The sequence below is a fragment of the Lissotriton vulgaris genome, chromosome 3_1 (assembly GCF_964263255.1).
Source record: "Lissotriton vulgaris chromosome 3_1, aLisVul1.2, whole genome shotgun sequence".
In the NCBI taxonomy this organism is placed as follows: domain Eukaryota; kingdom Metazoa; phylum Chordata; class Amphibia; order Caudata; family Salamandridae; genus Lissotriton; species Lissotriton vulgaris.
The window spans coordinates 1,185,193,632-1,185,210,156 of NC_141689.1; the positions used below are offsets into that span (position 1 = coordinate 1,185,193,632).

General features: G+C 41.5%; 1 protein-coding gene across 2 annotated transcripts in view; it reads left to right on the top strand.

Annotated features, from left to right (window-relative positions):
* LOC147727632 (phospholipid-transporting ATPase ABCA1-like) overlaps positions 1-16,525 on the top strand; it is a 2,839,360-nt gene that overhangs the window by 976,774 nt on the left and 1,846,061 nt on the right. The gene's annotated exons all lie outside the window — the stretch shown is intronic.

A 16,525-nucleotide genomic window follows, 5' to 3' on the forward strand; every position in this document is an offset into this window, starting at 1 on the left:
TAGGTCAGGCTCATGCACGCCCCCCTCACCACTGCCTTTAGGGCATCCCATTTCATGGCCAGGGAGAGATCTCTCCCGCCCCCCCCTCCCTGTTAAGGTCCACGTAGTCAGTAATGGCAGTATCTATGTGGTGCTTCCCCACCTGGTCCTCAAGAATCTGCATTGGTAACCTCCAGGTCCGGGGGCGACACACAGGGGCCCCCAAGTCACCTCACACGCCACAGGGGAGTGATCAGAAAGGAATCGTGCCTGATGGGTAACCTCAAGGGACATGGTGGGCTCTAGGTTTGCAAGTAAGACCCTGTCCAAACGACTATGTGTGTTGTGAGTGGGAGAAAAGCAGGTGTATAGCTTCTGAGTCGGGTGTCTCTGGCATCAGATATCTTGAGCTCCTATATTCCCCATGACCTTCCAGGGTTTTGCTGTCATTCGTGGCTTCGTGCCCACACGGGGAGGGAACCTGTCAAGAACGGGGTCCAGGATGCAAATAAAGTCCCCAAACCAAAGCAGGGGTACCTCCAGTTCCGGGACCAGTGCCTCCTGCAGAGACTGAAAAAAGTGTGGGCCATCAGTATTTGGGGCGTAGGAGGTCAGTATGGTGACATCCCTGCCATTTAGTTTAGCTCTAAGGAGCAGGTACTTCCCATGGATATCTGTCTCCACGTACTGGACAGCAAAGTGGACTCCGGGGGCTACCCACACTAGGACCCCCCTGGCAAATGTTGAAAAGGAAGAGTGGAAAACCTGTCCCCGCCATTTCTTCCCCAGTTTTTGAGTCCCTTCATCCGTGAGGTGAGTTTCCTGGAGGCACGCTATCGAGACCTTGTGCCTGCGAAGGGAAGACAGGATCCTATATCTCTTGGTGCACGTATCCAGCCCCCTCACGTTCCAACTCTGGAATTTATGCCCCATGTAATGCGAAATAAGCCATCATGCCTTATTCCACATCCCACGTGGCCACCCCGATCCTGTGCCCGAAATGCAGTACAGACTATGCCTGAAAACCAACCACCCCCCCCCAAGAACACCCACCCCCCTCCCTCGAGCAATTGACTGACAACAACAAAACATGCAGCAATGCCCTTCCCATGCTGGTGCCAGGGCGTACACAGCTTACCCATGAACCCAACCGGGCTAAACCACCCAACTAGAGGAGAATAGAAAAGACCCCCCTTCCCCCACATCCAGCTCCTGACTCATACCAGCCACCCCATATCATTGTTCAAAGTCTCTGCCTGTCTGAGTAAGTGTCCGGGGAACTCCAAAGGAAGAACAGCCGGCAAACCCCAATGTTGGCGACAACGACTGCCCAAAGACTGCAGGTGAGCAAGGCCCCTAAAACCCAACGAGGGAAGGAAAGAGTTCCAGGCGCCAAAGCATCAGCCCCACCACACCCCAACAGTGGAAGATAAGAAACATAAAGGATATCAACTGCTGCTGCAGATGCGGAAGGGTCCATGGCTGTCTCTGGAATCATATGGGAAGTGGACAGGAGAGTTTCCGGCACCATATGTTTCTAATTTTAAATTTGTCCAGGGGTTTGGGGCTTAGAAAGAAATCAGGGCAACCCAACCATTTTGTCAGTTTCCTTAGGTACTTTACCCACGGGATATATTCATCCCTGTCTAGCCCTAGACAGTCAGTAATTATTATTTGATTTAAATTCATGATAGGGCTTGCTCAAACTCTCAACCAGCGCATTAAAGGGGCCACTGCTATCTGGTCTGATATACATTCCACCCCTAATTCTTCATGTAATATGTATGCAGGGTTGGAATGCAAGACTGCCAAAATCTTGCCTAAAGACTTGTCTTCATCATGCTGAATGTCTTTTCCTTCCTTGCATCCCCAGATGTCACTGCCATAGGTTACCATGGGGATACATTCTTCCATATTTTTTCTTCATTAGGGTTGGAATGGGTTTAGATCCTAGTCTCTTAGCAAAATGTAATGTTGGCCCCATCACTCTAATAAGAGTATTCTTTTTTTGCATAATTTGTGGGCACCATGAAGCACGCTCATCAAAAAGTACCCCGAAATAGGGTAAAGTTGAAACACTTGTTAACTTAGCCCCTTTACAATAAAATGTAGTCTTTTTTGGGGACTTTCCATGGTCAATGGACATAGTGTGAGATTTCTTAAAATTTGTTGATAGATCTAGGGAGTCCATTAAAACTATAAAAGCATCTAAAAGTAATTGAAGACCCAGTGCAGTTCTTACAAATATAACTGTGTCATCCGCATATAACAGTGCGGGGATCATCTTTTCGCCACACCTAGGGATGTCTTTATAACTGGTTGTTAAGAATCCCCCAACTTATTTATATACAGTGTAAATAAGAGGAGGTCCAAGAAACAGCCTTGACGTACTCCTCTCTTAAACATCCCAGGGGGTTGTCAGATCTCCATTACTGTTGTATCTCACAGCAGCTGTATTATTCTCATGAATAGCATATAAGAAATTCACAAGCTCTGGGTCAAGACCCATATCACTTGAGATTGACCACAATTTTGATCTGTTGACACAGTCGAGTGCTTGTGTCAGGTCCATAAATGCTACATGTATTATACCCTTTTTGGCAATGGTATACTTCCCTACCACTAAATGTAAATTCAAACATTGGTCCAAGGTCCCTTTACCTGACCTAAAACCATATTGCAAGTTTGAAATAACATTTCGGTGGTCCAACCATGTCATTAGGCGGTTTAGTACGACTTTGCCCATTATTTTGGCTGCGGAATCTAAAAGTTATATCAGCCTATAACATGTGGGTTCATCCCTGGCACCCTTTTTAAAAATGGGAACAATAACTGCCTCCCCCAGGATACTGGGTATACCTGTAAGCACAGAGCATTAAAAACATTTGCCAAAATACTAGCCCACACATTTGGATCAGCTTTTTATAGATGGGCCGGGACCCCATTGGGGCCCGGGGACTTTCCACCAGATGTGGATGCGATTGCTTCATGGACCTCCTCTACACTGAAGTGGAGTGGAATACTAGTTTGCCAACCTTCTCTGTACCCATTTGCTTCACCCAAGTTTGCATCACTGAAAATATTTCTAAAATGTGATACCCATGTATCTGCTGGGATTAAGCAATCAGTGTTGGAGTTAGGCATTTCGGAAAGGTAAGGACTATTAGCTACCAACCAAAATTGTGAACTATCTTTCAGTATACTAGCTTGTTGTAGGGCATCCCATGCCTGTTCCCTTAGCTCCTTCTTCCTATTCTGGACTGCTAGCTTATAGGCCTTTCTTTTGTCCCTAATTTCTGCTTTGTCTCTGGGGGTGGATTTTAGGGCCTGTACAAGCTCCTTATGGCTCGTTGAGCATGCTCTGTTAAACTACCTTACAGCCTTTGGCCGTCTGATCCCACCCATAACCGTGAGGTGAGATTGTATTTGTTTTGTTAATTTCCCTAAGAACTGCCCTGTGTATCTGGACCTAAACAGGACTCAATTTCCGGGGTGCAGACTGTGTACAAGATTTCCCAAAAATTATCTGGTACTATAATTTCCCACTTTAGCCTGCGGGCCTGATCTTTGTTGCTAATATCTTTATTTGTCAAACAAATGGTAGATTCTCCAGTTTCTATAGCAGAAAGTGATATGGCAACAGTAAGGCATTATGGTTGCTAAAACCTGACCAGGTAACAATTAGATCCTCAGTAAACAAAACGAATGGTGCCAACACTAAAATATAATAAATGGTGCTTGGCCTTCCGTTCCCCAGATAAATTGGGTACCGACGCCAAACTATCTATTTGCTGAAGGTAACATAGATTTTGATTTGAAAGAATGCATTTGAGCAAATACCTATAGGTGTATGCTCAAAATGACTAAATGAGGAAGGGAACTCCCCCTGGTCCCAGTTTATAAGACAATTTAAATACCATTGATGGATATTAAAATCGCCTAGGATTATTATCTCGTAATATGATTGTTTGGTCTCCTCATAACATTCCATGAACTCCTTTAAATCATGTAGATGTTCCAGCTAATTGCCCTCTGGAAAAGGAATTTTAAAAATGTATCACTAACATGGTGGCACAACTCTTAAAAGACAATTCTACAGCCAAATCATTTTGAGATTTGCAGTCAGCCAACGTGACCTACAAGAGAGATTCAAAGAAAACATTAGCAGTAAACGCCCTCTAGCTCTACCCATATTCTATGGAATAGCATTTTTATTAAACTAAATGAAACCATCTAAGTAAAAACACTCATTTGCTTCCCAGGTTTCCTGGAGGGCAATAATATGATACATAGAAAGAAAGTTTTCCCAGAGCGGGTTTCCTTTTTTAGATCTTATCCCCACTATGTTCCATGAGAGCATCTTTTCGTGAGTGGCCATGGTGGGAGTTAAAATGGGGGAAGTTCCTGGGGATGTAAAACTAATATCAGCAATATCCAAGATTGGTAATGTATGTATATTTTGAGGCGTGTTAACTGGAGGTGTACCCTGGTATGTGTTGTCCTCTAGCTCTAGTCAATAATTAAATCCAGATTCTGGAGACTAGCTAGGGGTTGAAACTGGTTACTCATTCGTAAGGTATTGTCTATATTAGTTTTGTTGACAGGCGTACCTGGATTTCGAGATATCTGCCATTGCCCTTGCGTAGGGCATCTGCACTGGCTTGGGAGGTAAAGATGTTGTAGTGAGACTACTCTAATTGAAAGAGTTTGAACTACACTGTTATGCACAGCCTATTAGCCTCTTCATGTTCACTGTGTCCCGAAAGTTGACAAATATGCAGTCTCCCGCACCAATCTTTTTTGTTTGGTGACCTATCCACCCCACTCTTCTGGCCATTATAATGACAGATGATATGCTCAGGCAATTTATAACATTTTTAGTACACCAATGAGTCACTTTATGTGTTAGGCCCTGGGTTGTTTCCCTAGTTTTGAAAGAGAGAGAGAGTACCTCCAGTAAGAGTACTACTAAAGGGGCAGATGCAGAGGGGAAAATCAAGTATACTTTGGTTCATGACTTTGGTATAACATGAATAGATTGGGTGCGTGTAGGTCGAAGAGCTTTCTCAGAATTTAGGGGTCTACTCGCCTGGGCAGCCTCGGAATTCTGAGCTGCAGATCCTATTGCCTTGGTTATATTTGACTGACTAGATCCACTAGGTATTTCCTCGGTCCCTAGAACATTTACATTTAAACATGGGCTGGATGGGCCAAGTTGAATTGGATTCAGATTCTGAGATGGGCTTGCCGCCCCTACCTCTGTTAATTTTAACATAGCACATTTATTACAATTACTAATCAGGTCATGAACTAGTTTCGCAACTTTTTTCACTTTTAGCATTATTTGAGCTAAGAAAGCCTTTGTCAATGACTCCAGTTTTGTGAATAACATGTCCAGTGACTGTTCCCAATTCAGACCAGATAGTAAAGGTGATTGTGTACGTGGGGATTTCCTCGAAGACTTATTACAAAACAGTTTGTTTTCTCTTGGGCGGTGGTAAGTCTGAGGCCACATTGTTCCCCTCTGTTATTTTGTCAGCTAAAATATTAGATAACATATCTGATTCGTCAGGGGAGAGTATTTGACATGAGGATACAGAGGCATTTACCCTCGATGAGCCTTGTAGGAGACCCGCGCCAGCTGCTGATTTTCCTTGTTCCCCCTCCTCACTATCAGCGTGGATCTGAGAACATTTTTCGGCCTCTAATGATAACCTTTTCTCAGTCAGGGCTATCTCTTGCGCGATCGCTTATGCAGCTTTAGTAAAAAAAGAATCAATTTTTCCAGCCATTCAGACCCCCGAGGTCCCCCCATGTGACGCAGGTGTTTTCCTTTTGCCCATTTGAGAACACTTGAAACCAGAGCCTTAATGTCCCCGTATTGGAGCTCAATAAAATACTAGGTTAGTCAGGGCTAATGGGGTAACTTAAAAGTACCTTGATTTAGTGACTGGTTTCCGTCCAATTTCCAATATATGGGTGGAGGGATCCGGAATCAAAAACAGCCAAGGGGTCTGGCCCAGCCTGGCCACCTCTGGTCGCTGACGGGTGCACCATTGGCCCACCGCAGCTCTTTACGCGCCTCCGGGCACGAGATGTAGGACGTCCTCAACAGCATCAGTGCAAGGGTGCCTGGGGCTAGTTTTCCTGCTTTTTAGCCGTTTCCTCACAGTGTTGAAATCGTCAGCGCAAGGGTGCCTGGAGCTGCTTTTTAGCCGGTCCCCTCACTGCGTTGAAATGATCAGCGCAAGGGTGCCTGGAGCTGCTTGTTGGCCGTTCCCCCCACGGCGTTGGAATCGCGGGCTTCTTGTGATTTGAGGGGGGCCTCTGCATTTTACCTGAATCAGTGGTGTTAAACAGTGGGGACAACTAACACCACTCTCACTATATTCACATTGCAGCACAGGAATACATAAATCGAAGGCTACAGTAAAGAGAGAGTGTGAGAATCCAAATAATATAGCAACAAAAGCGTATTTGTGCTATCAGTATTAAAGTCAAAAGATTTGCACTATAGATAGAATACAAAACTGGAACAATTGAAAAAAGTATATGATAAGAACCTCGCATTGGTAGATATTTCAATGTGTATGCTTGCTGTGCAGCCTCTAAATCACACAAACGTACAGCATGGTGTTCGTAGGTGTGTACTTTACTATTTGTGAAGCCCATATACTTTTCTCCATGGGTATTCACCACTCTTCTTAGAGATACTAGTTTCAGAGACCTGCTGTGCTGTGGAATAGCGCATCAGGAAGACAAAAACAAACACATACTGCAGCTATAGAGACGAGCTCATTATTATGAGGCTCAGGTGCAGCAGCCCTTGGAAAGTATTCCATCTCTCTCAAAAAAGAATGCCAAATGAGGATGATTTAGAATCACATAAAGAAGGGAAAGACAGAAACCCTGGTGTTTACTGTCGAGGTGAATAAAACATGTTATACATGCTGTAAAGAGCTACACTAATATTTACTGAAAGGTGGCATGAGATTCCGGCGAATTCATGAGGAATTGTCCCTGGAAATTCAGACTTTTGTTGAAACTACTTCTAAATAATCCTCCTTCTGCTGCACATTTCTGCTTGAAGATTCGAGGCTTAAGACGGGAAGATTCTCACCGTGAATATCCTCTTGTGTGTGATGTTTCTGTGATATAGATAGAATGAAGCCTCGTGAGGAATTAATATCCTGGCACCTTGGCCACACTTGAGGACCACGCTCTGCACTTAACTGTCACCCCAACACCAATATTGGATCTAAAGCAAGTGAATGTGAAAGACAAAAAGAATTAGGGCCATATTTTTGAAACGGTAATACAACGCAGCAAGTCACCTTGTTGCGTTACAGGAACAGGGCAGGAATGCACCAGATTTATTTCAATACAGCAAATTCCTGTCCTTTCCAAAGCTGGCGCCCTTTTCCCTTGCACCATGGTGGAAGAGTGCCTGTGTTGCATGCAGGATTGCTTTGGTGCAGAAAGGGCCACCTTCCTGCACAAAAACAATCTCCTATGCATATTCCGCTATGTGTGCTGCACAATGCAGCACACATAGAAAGAGGAAGTAATGAGGTTAAATGAAGGTATTTCTCCTTGTTATGCGTCACCTGGGAAGACATTGCATTTTGGCGCATTCCCTGGTCTACCAGAAATGTTAAATCTTGGAATGCTTTAAACGTGAGACTAGAGGTGCTCTAGTTGCATCCCATGGTTGGCACTCATCATTGTTTGTCTTTCCTTATGATAAGAAAACGACTTTCATTCAATGTTTCAGAAGTTAATCTTTTATTATGTTTCTTAATTCAAAATTCCATGTTTGGAGATTCAGTTCAATAAATCTTTTCGAAGTTCATTACAGATCATGGTAGTCATTTGTAGAACTCAGGCACTGTCATTTGTGTGGGTCCAATGCATTTCGGGCATTGATGACAAGCCCTTCGTCAGGGAATTGACACTAGAAATAACAGTAATAACATAAATTAATCTGAGACCTAGAGGTGAATGTATACAAAAACGATGCAAAACAAAATGCAAAATGTATCAGCATAACATGATAGTTACAAGAACAGGTCATAGTGGGTGACGTTTGTGTGTGGTGAGGAGTACATATTTAAAAAATCGGTACAAATGAAGGCTGGGTATGGCAACATTGATATCCAAGGTAATAACGTAAAAAAGTCATATTGGTTGGCATTTATACATGATGTTTAAAAAAATATATATGGAATGCCGAGATTACCAATTTACGTGAGAAAACGGACCGTTAGATTTAACTTGCACTTACATGCCTGTTGATCAGGGGGATCGCGTGATCTAAGGAGGGAAAGATAAAAAAAGAACCGTCAGCGCCTCTGGGCGTGCGGTGCTCCGTAGTGCTCGCGTCTAATGAAAGTGGGGTTGTAACCACTAACCTGGAAGAAGTATGGAACGGGTTTGTTCGGCCGGTGATCGTCTCCTGTGGAACGCCGGTGGAAGCAGAGGCTTTGGACCCACACAAATGACAGTGCCTGAGTTCTACAAATGACTACCATGATCTGTAATGAACTTCGAAAAGATTTATTGAACTGAATCTCCAAACATGGAATTTTGAATTAAGAAACATAATAAAAGATTAACTTCTGAAACATTGAATGAAAGTCGTTTTCTTATCATAAGGAAAGACAAACAATGATGAGTGCCAACCATGGGATGCAACTAGAGCACCTCTAGTCTCACGTTTATAACTATTTCAACCGGCGCCGTTGGACCCTCGACGCCTCCAGGTTGAGCACCACCAAAAACCCATTAACTCTCCAACTTTATGATTACCTTGACACAAAACAAAGCAGTGCATCTTCCACATCATAATACAAATCTTGGAATGCATCATAATCCAAGGTAGTTGCTTGGGAATGTGAACGCAACACCCATGGAATGCCTTTCCAGAGCGTTACGTTACCCCTAATTTAGCAAGCTACTTGGAAAGTAGCCTTGAGTGGCTTGATAAATCGCATTTTAGAGTTTGTGTCACACATACACCAAATTGCATGGTGAAAACGCGATGCAAACCCTTCATAAATGTGCCCCTTAGGGTATAAATAACAAGCAAATGTAGAGCTGAGGAGTGCTACACTGCGCTAACACCAGAGGGAGGTGTTCCCATACAAGACCAGAACTGCTGATAGTTACCAATCCTGGTTTTCCGATTTGAGGTTACAGTTACATCAGCTAAATTACAAACGGCAATGCATTACTTGTAGTTGTGCTACTATACTTAGATCTCAGATTGGATTTTGTATATCCAGGTAATAGAAATTTAACAATGAGTTCAAGACAGATACCTGTGTGAACCAATAGTATTCTTGCTAGGGGCGATTTCTTATTACAGGATACACAAGTGCGGCTAATTCTCAACAATGGCTGTCCAGTTAACTACTTTTTTGATTACCCTTATTACGTCTTTCAAAAATGCCTTGTTATAGGACGAAAAAGGTCCGCTTTTCTCTGTCCATGGTTAATTTCAACGGTGCAGAGTAGTAATATCGACGTAGAAATATCATCTTACATTAATATCTCCGCAGAAATATCGAGTGGAACAAATATCGACAACAAAAATATAGTTTGACCAGAATATCGACTGACAGGTATGTCATATCGATAACAATAATATAGTTGTAATAAATATCATTTACAAAAATATAGTTTACAAAAATATCGATTTATTAATAATGTTATGTATTTTAGTGTTTTAAATGAGAAATGCTTGTTATTTTATTATATGTTTTAGAATTATATTAGTTATTAATGTTTTTTATGTTTAATTTTGTGTTATTACTTCCGTAGCGGGTTGTGGGTTTATAGGGGAATAGGGTGGGAAGTAATTTAATTATATAAAATTAATTGATTAATTAATGTGTTAAATATTTAATAATGGTGTAATAATTAGTTGTTAATTAATATCAATTAGTCAATTAATAATTAATTATGTTAATTGTTTAATTAATTTTAGGTGTGTGTTGGGGAGTTCATACGTGTAAATGGTGTGAAGGGTGGTAACTAATTAATTTATTATTGATTAATTAATAAATAATGTTTTAATGAATTACCATTAATTAATTAGTAATTATTAATTGTATATGTTTTATTAAATGTAGGTGTGTGTTGTGGTGTTTTTAAGTGTTTATGGTGTGAAAGCTGATAATTAATTAATTAATTAATTAAAAAAATACATAAATTTTCATTAGTTAATTAGTAAATATTAAATGTAATTGTGTAATTAATTTTAGGTGTGTGTGGTGGATGTTATAGTTTAAAATGATGTGTAATTCATTATTTGTTATTATCTTTGTTAATAATAAAATATTTAAATGTATATATCAATTATGTTTATATTGGAAATTAAATTAAAAGAAACATTTGATAGTTAGTTTTTTTATTGTTTTGTGTTCCAGTGCTTTCCTTACTATTGTACTCACTGGAGTGGGAATAGTCAATTTTACCCCTACGCTATCCAACGCTTTCCCTACTGTTGCACTCTCTGGAGGGGGAATAGTAATTTTCACCCCTACGCTATCCAACGCTTTCCCTACTGTTGCACTCTCTGGAGTCGGAATAGTCATTTTTACCCCTACGCTATCCAACGCTTTCCCTACTGTTGCACTCTCTGGAGTGGGAATAGTAAATTTTACCCCTACGCTATCCAACGTTTTCCCTACTGTTGCACTCTCTGGAGTGGGAATAGTAATTTTTACCCCTACACTATCCAGCGCTTTTCCTACTGTTGCACTGTCTGGAGTGGGAATAGTAATTTTTACCCCTACGCTATCCAACGCTTTCCCTACTGTTGCACTCTCTGGAGTGGGAATAGTAATTTTTACCCCTACGCTATCCAACGCTTTCCCCACTGTTGCACTCTCTGGAGTGGGAATAGTAATTTTTACGCCTACCCTATCCAACGTTTTCCCTACTGTTGTACTCTCTGGAGTGGGAATAGTAATTTTTACCCCTACGCTATCCAACGCTTTTCCTACTGTTGCACCCTCTGGAGTGGGAATAGTATTTTTACCCCTACGCTATCCAGCGCTTTTCCTACTGTTGCACTGTCTGGAGTGGGAATAGTAATTTTTACCCCTATGCTATCCAGCGCTTTCCCTACTGTTGCACCCTTTGGAGTGGGAATAGGAATTTTTACCCATACGCTATCCAACGCTTTCCCTACTGTTGCACTCACTGGAGTGGGAATAATAATTTTTACTCCTACGCTATCCAATGCTTTCTCTACTGGTGCACTCACTGGAGTGGGAATAGTAATTTTTACCCCTACGCTATCCAACGCTTTCCCTACTGTTGCACCCTTTGGAATGGGAATAGTAATGTTTACCCCTACGCTATCCAACGCTTTCTCTACTGTTGCACCCTCTGGAGTGGGAATAGTAATTTTTACCCCTACGCTATACAGCGCTTTCCCTACTGTTGCACTGTCTGGAGTGGGAATAGTAATTTTTACCCCTACGCTATCCAACGCTTTCCCTACTGTTGCACTCTCTGGAGTGGGAATAGTAATTTTTACTTCTACGCTATCCAACGATTTCCCTGCTGTTGCACTCACTGGTGTGGGAATAGTAATTTTTACCCCTACGCTATCCAACACTTTCCCTACTTTTGCACCCTTTGGCGTGGGAATAGTAATTTTTACCCCTACGCTATACAGCGCTTTTCCTACTGTTGCATCCTCTGGACTGGGAATAGTAATTTTTACCCCTACGCTATCCAACGCTTTACCTACTGTTGCACTCTTTGGAGTGGGAATAGTAATTTTTACCCCTTTGCTATCAAATGTTTTCACTACTAATGTTTGTATTTTGTTATTAAATGTATGTATTAATAATTTTTTAATACTTTAATGTGTTAATTAAATATAGAATATTATTTTTTGTTCAAAATGTTTTATATATGTGTTTATTTGATTTTTATATAATTATTAAAGTTTATAAATTAAATAAAGATAATAAGAAAATGTAATTAAGAAAATGTATGTATGTGTACACATTTATTGTGTTTATATTCATTAAATTAAGTTTATTTGTTATAATTAGTTAAAATATAAATGTAAATTAATTTATTTTGTTAATAATATTAATATTATTTAATTATTTAATTTAAGTTATATTATTTTTTAAAGTCCATATTTTTTACATCTATATTTTTTACATCTATATTTTTGAGTCGATATTGTTGTACTTACCTGTTTAAGTATAGGGATTCGATATTTTTGTAGTGAATATTTTTACAACTATATTTTTGTTAACTATATTTTTGTTAACGTTATTTAATCATGGAACCAATTTTAACACTATAAACTGAATTATAAAAACTCATCCAAGAATATAGACGTAACTCATAGAACATACTTTTTTTTAACAATTTTTCTTTATTAAAAGCCTCAAAAATATGTCTGATGATCGTCCAGGCACAATGATAAAATTACCTCTAAGGATAGCTTTTGGTCTGGAAAACCTATGGGCAGTAGGGTGCAATAGTTTAGCAACAACAGGTATTGATTTATGGTTAATATTTGTGAAGGAGATGTTTGAAGGGCTGTCTATTTTACGTGTCATGTCGCTTAATTTTCTCTACCTCAAATTTCATAGGCTAACGTTTTCAGTATCATATAAACCTTTAGTCAACTCTCAATGCCGCCTTCAAATCTTTTCAATATTTTAGTATAAACATTAAGGACCATTTGTAGAAAATCCATCTTTTTGCGTAGTTCCCAGGCACATAACTATCGTTGGTCTGGACTGTGCAGTGGCACTGTGACACAGAAGATAAGGGTGTGGCACCCTACAACAAAGCCAGTTTACTTATCAAGCATTTTTTTTACTTTAGAGTGCCTGCTAGGGTCTGGCTGGGTGAGGGGGAGAGAGGGTACTTAGGGAGGCAAATATATGGAGATAACAAGGGAGCAAGGTTAAGGCAGTGTGGAGAGTGCACTGGTTGGGCTGGAGAGTCACAAGGAAAGAAAAGAGAAGAAAATGGAGAGGTATAGGGGAGAAAAGAGAGAGAGAGAATAATACATAGATAATGAAGTGAATGGGATAAGTGGAGATTGGATGGAGCCAGGGTATAAAGAAAAGAGGACAGTGGGGAGAGACAAGAGAGGATAGGGAGAAAATAGCTATACAGAACAGAAAAGAGGATACAGATGTGGATTCACTGAGAGTGGAGCGTGGGGAGATAGAGGAGAGAACGTTAACCACTAGAGAATAGATAAAATGAAGAAGCAAGGGGTGCAGGGGAAAGCATATAGTAGGCTGGAGAGCTACAATGAGTAAAGAGAAAAAAAGAGGATGGGGAAATAGAAGAGTGAATGAAAAGGTACAGGAGAGAGATGGAAAACAGAGAGGACATGGGGAGAGTGGCAAAATAGGATAAAAGGCTATCAAATGATAAATGGTGTAGGATAGGAGTGTTGAGAACTGAATAGAAAGACAGAGGAAAGAATGATAAAACTGAAAGAAAAACAGATATTCATGGGAGAGTGTAAAGAGGATGAAAGGTGGACCGAGTATAAAGAGGAAGCGGGAGGAGAGGTTTGTGGTGGAATACAAGGATAGATGTAGAGATACACAGAGGCAGGTAAGAGAGAAACAAGACCCAAGAAGTAAAGGTGAAAATTATTGGGGAGATGTGCAAGATGGAAGATAACTAGATGCAGACAGGTGCAGAGATACAGTGGAGAAAGGAAGTTGAGAGAAGAGGGAGAAAGCAGGATGTATGAAAAACTGGATTAATGCAGCAGGCAAAAAGAGGGGATTGATAAAATACAGTGTAGGATGAGAACACAAGTGGTAAATATAGTGAGGTTGAGGGGAAAGTGGAGAAATACATCTGGGGTGTGCAGAGAGTGAAATTTGGACAGTGGTGATAAACCTAGGAAGTAAGAGGTGAGCAGTGTGGCGATATAACAAGGAAGAAAGTAGACAGAACAGTAAGAAATGTAATCTCTCCAGCTCACTTCTTTCCTAGCTGTCCTTCCGCTGTACTCCCCTTCAGACTTCCTCTCTCCACAATACTGCCTCTTCCTTCCTCTTACTACTTCACACTTTCTTTATCCCAAACACCCTTCTACCACTTCATTATTGCTCCCCATCATTACCACATAGCAGCCGCAAAAAACATCCCACAGAGGACCCCCGCAACTATCGCTCATGAGATGTAGAGTAGACATTCCAGTGACAAAAGCTGCAACAACACTGCACCTCAACATTCACAACGACCAGCCAGATTAGCGAGAAGAACACAAAACCCACCCTGTAGGAACTTGTAATGGCGTTACCATTGCGGTGCCTTGATAAGGCTCACATATGAGCCTTAGCCCTGCATCACCATGGTCCAGCTGCCCCAGGACTGCCCGACCTGGATTTCAATTGGAATCCGGCAGGCAGTCTCTTTATGGCTCTGGTGGTATGGCAGCAGCTTGTTTGCATGGCGGCCTGCTCCTAAACCGCCAAAGTCATAATATGACAATCTGTCAGGAGGAAGACTGCTCTGAAAGAACTGATTTTCTGCTGTGCTGCCCTGGTCTCTGTTCTCCTCTGACCTGAGTGACTGGGCTGACTGAGAAGGACTGAACCCAAATCATTTGAATGCAGAGTGACTCCAAAAGCAAGATGGCTTGCCCCTGTTCTACGTCCCAGGGGCATCAAAGAATTCAACTCACTCTGTTACAGTACCTGGACTTTATTTGCTGCAAGTCTTGCCCTGTGAAGTACTGCCAACTCAGGTCTGAGCCCTTTGAAGTGGGCATTAAGTGCTGTTCCAGCACAAATCAATGCATCAACGCTGTTGGCCCACTCCAAAATGGTGCATCTCCCCTGACAACTGTGCATCGCTGCAAGGATCGAGTACATCGTTTTGCCAACTGCTCAATGCATCTATGACTTTCCTCAGCTCATAACTGGTGCACCCCCATCGACGACAATATATCACTGCAGCTGCTAGGTTCAAGTACATCGGTTCACTGACTGCTCAACACATTGCCTTCATTCCCTACATATCTTCGACTTTGGGCAGCTTGGAATCAGTACATCACCTCCATCGTAAGGAACGACAATGACGCTTCGTCATCTTTTCTCCCTGCATTGCCCTCGACGTTTACGCAATTTTTTTTACTTTTTCAGAGTGCCAAGACTGGTCCCTGTATCCCACCCATGCTCCTTTGCAGTCAGCCTGTAATTTTGGATTTTACCCTGTCTAGTGCAATCAGATAGCCTCAGTTGAAACTTTATGTTTTTAAGCGCTGCATTACAATTCATTCTTTCAAAATTCATATCCCCTGTTATACTTAGCCAATTTTAGTCATTTTGATTTTGTTTTGTCAATAGAAAAATAATACATTTTTAAAAACTGGTTTGAATTTTTTTTGTGGTGTTTCCACTATGTTACTGTTTGAAGTGTTACACAAATACTTTAAACATTACCTCTTAAGTTAAGCCTGACTGCTCTGTGCCAAGCTACCCATGGGTGAGCACAGGGTAATTTGAGGCGTGTTGTGGCTTACCCTGACTAGGAGTGTGGTTCCTGTCTTGATAGGGTGCACAACTCTGCCAACCAGAAAACCAATTTCTAACAATTATTATTATTATTATTATTATTATTATTATTATTATTATTATTATTATTATTATTATTATTATTATCACCATCATCATCATTATTATTATTATATACTTGTGGTATTTCTATAGTTTGGTTTCCATTGTTCTCTCAGTGTTTTAAATATGCATATATGTATATACTTAAAGTGATGGTACAGGTAAGATGTTCATGTTGTACAGTGTATCTTGCATGTATCTGTTCTCAGTATTAGTGGCACAACCTTCAGGTTAGGTCTTAGCTACTAAACAAAGCTACCCAGGAGACAGTGGCGGCAGCATTATTCACGGGTGTCGGGGCGAGTGCGGGTGCAAGGGGTTGTGAGCGGTGTTGGGGGTGTTGGGGAAAGAGTGAAAAAAAAATTAAAAGCAACTTACCTTGCTGTGCCCTCGTCTCTGTTCTTGCTCTTCCAGTCAGACCAAAGCACAGGAAGAACAGAAAAGGCTCCCCTGACAAATCTCAATTCTGTAATGCAGCGTTGTGATTGGTAAGCACCCAGGCCCCCCTGAAAAATCACACCTCTGCACTGCAGCGTTGTGATTGGTTTTGTGGGTCCTGGTTCGACACTCAACCAGGGACTGGGGGCCTGGCCTTGTTCTCCACGCAGGCAGTAATGACTCCTGCATGGAGAACGGAGAAAGTGTGCATGACTGGTTTGGGCAGCCCGAGAAGGCCGACCAAACAGTCATTGTGTACTCAGGAGTGGGCAAGCCACTCCTCCCCTGCCCTGCTCCGAGAGCAGAGCAGCCCCGCCCACCCGCCAGCAAAGCAGCAAGGAACATAAAATGATAATAACTCAAAGTTATTATCATTTTGTTTCCTTTACTTTGCAGTGCACTGCTTAAAAGCAGTGGGGCGATGCTCCTCCGCCATAGCGGAGGAGCTGCGCACTGACACTAGTGTCAAGGAG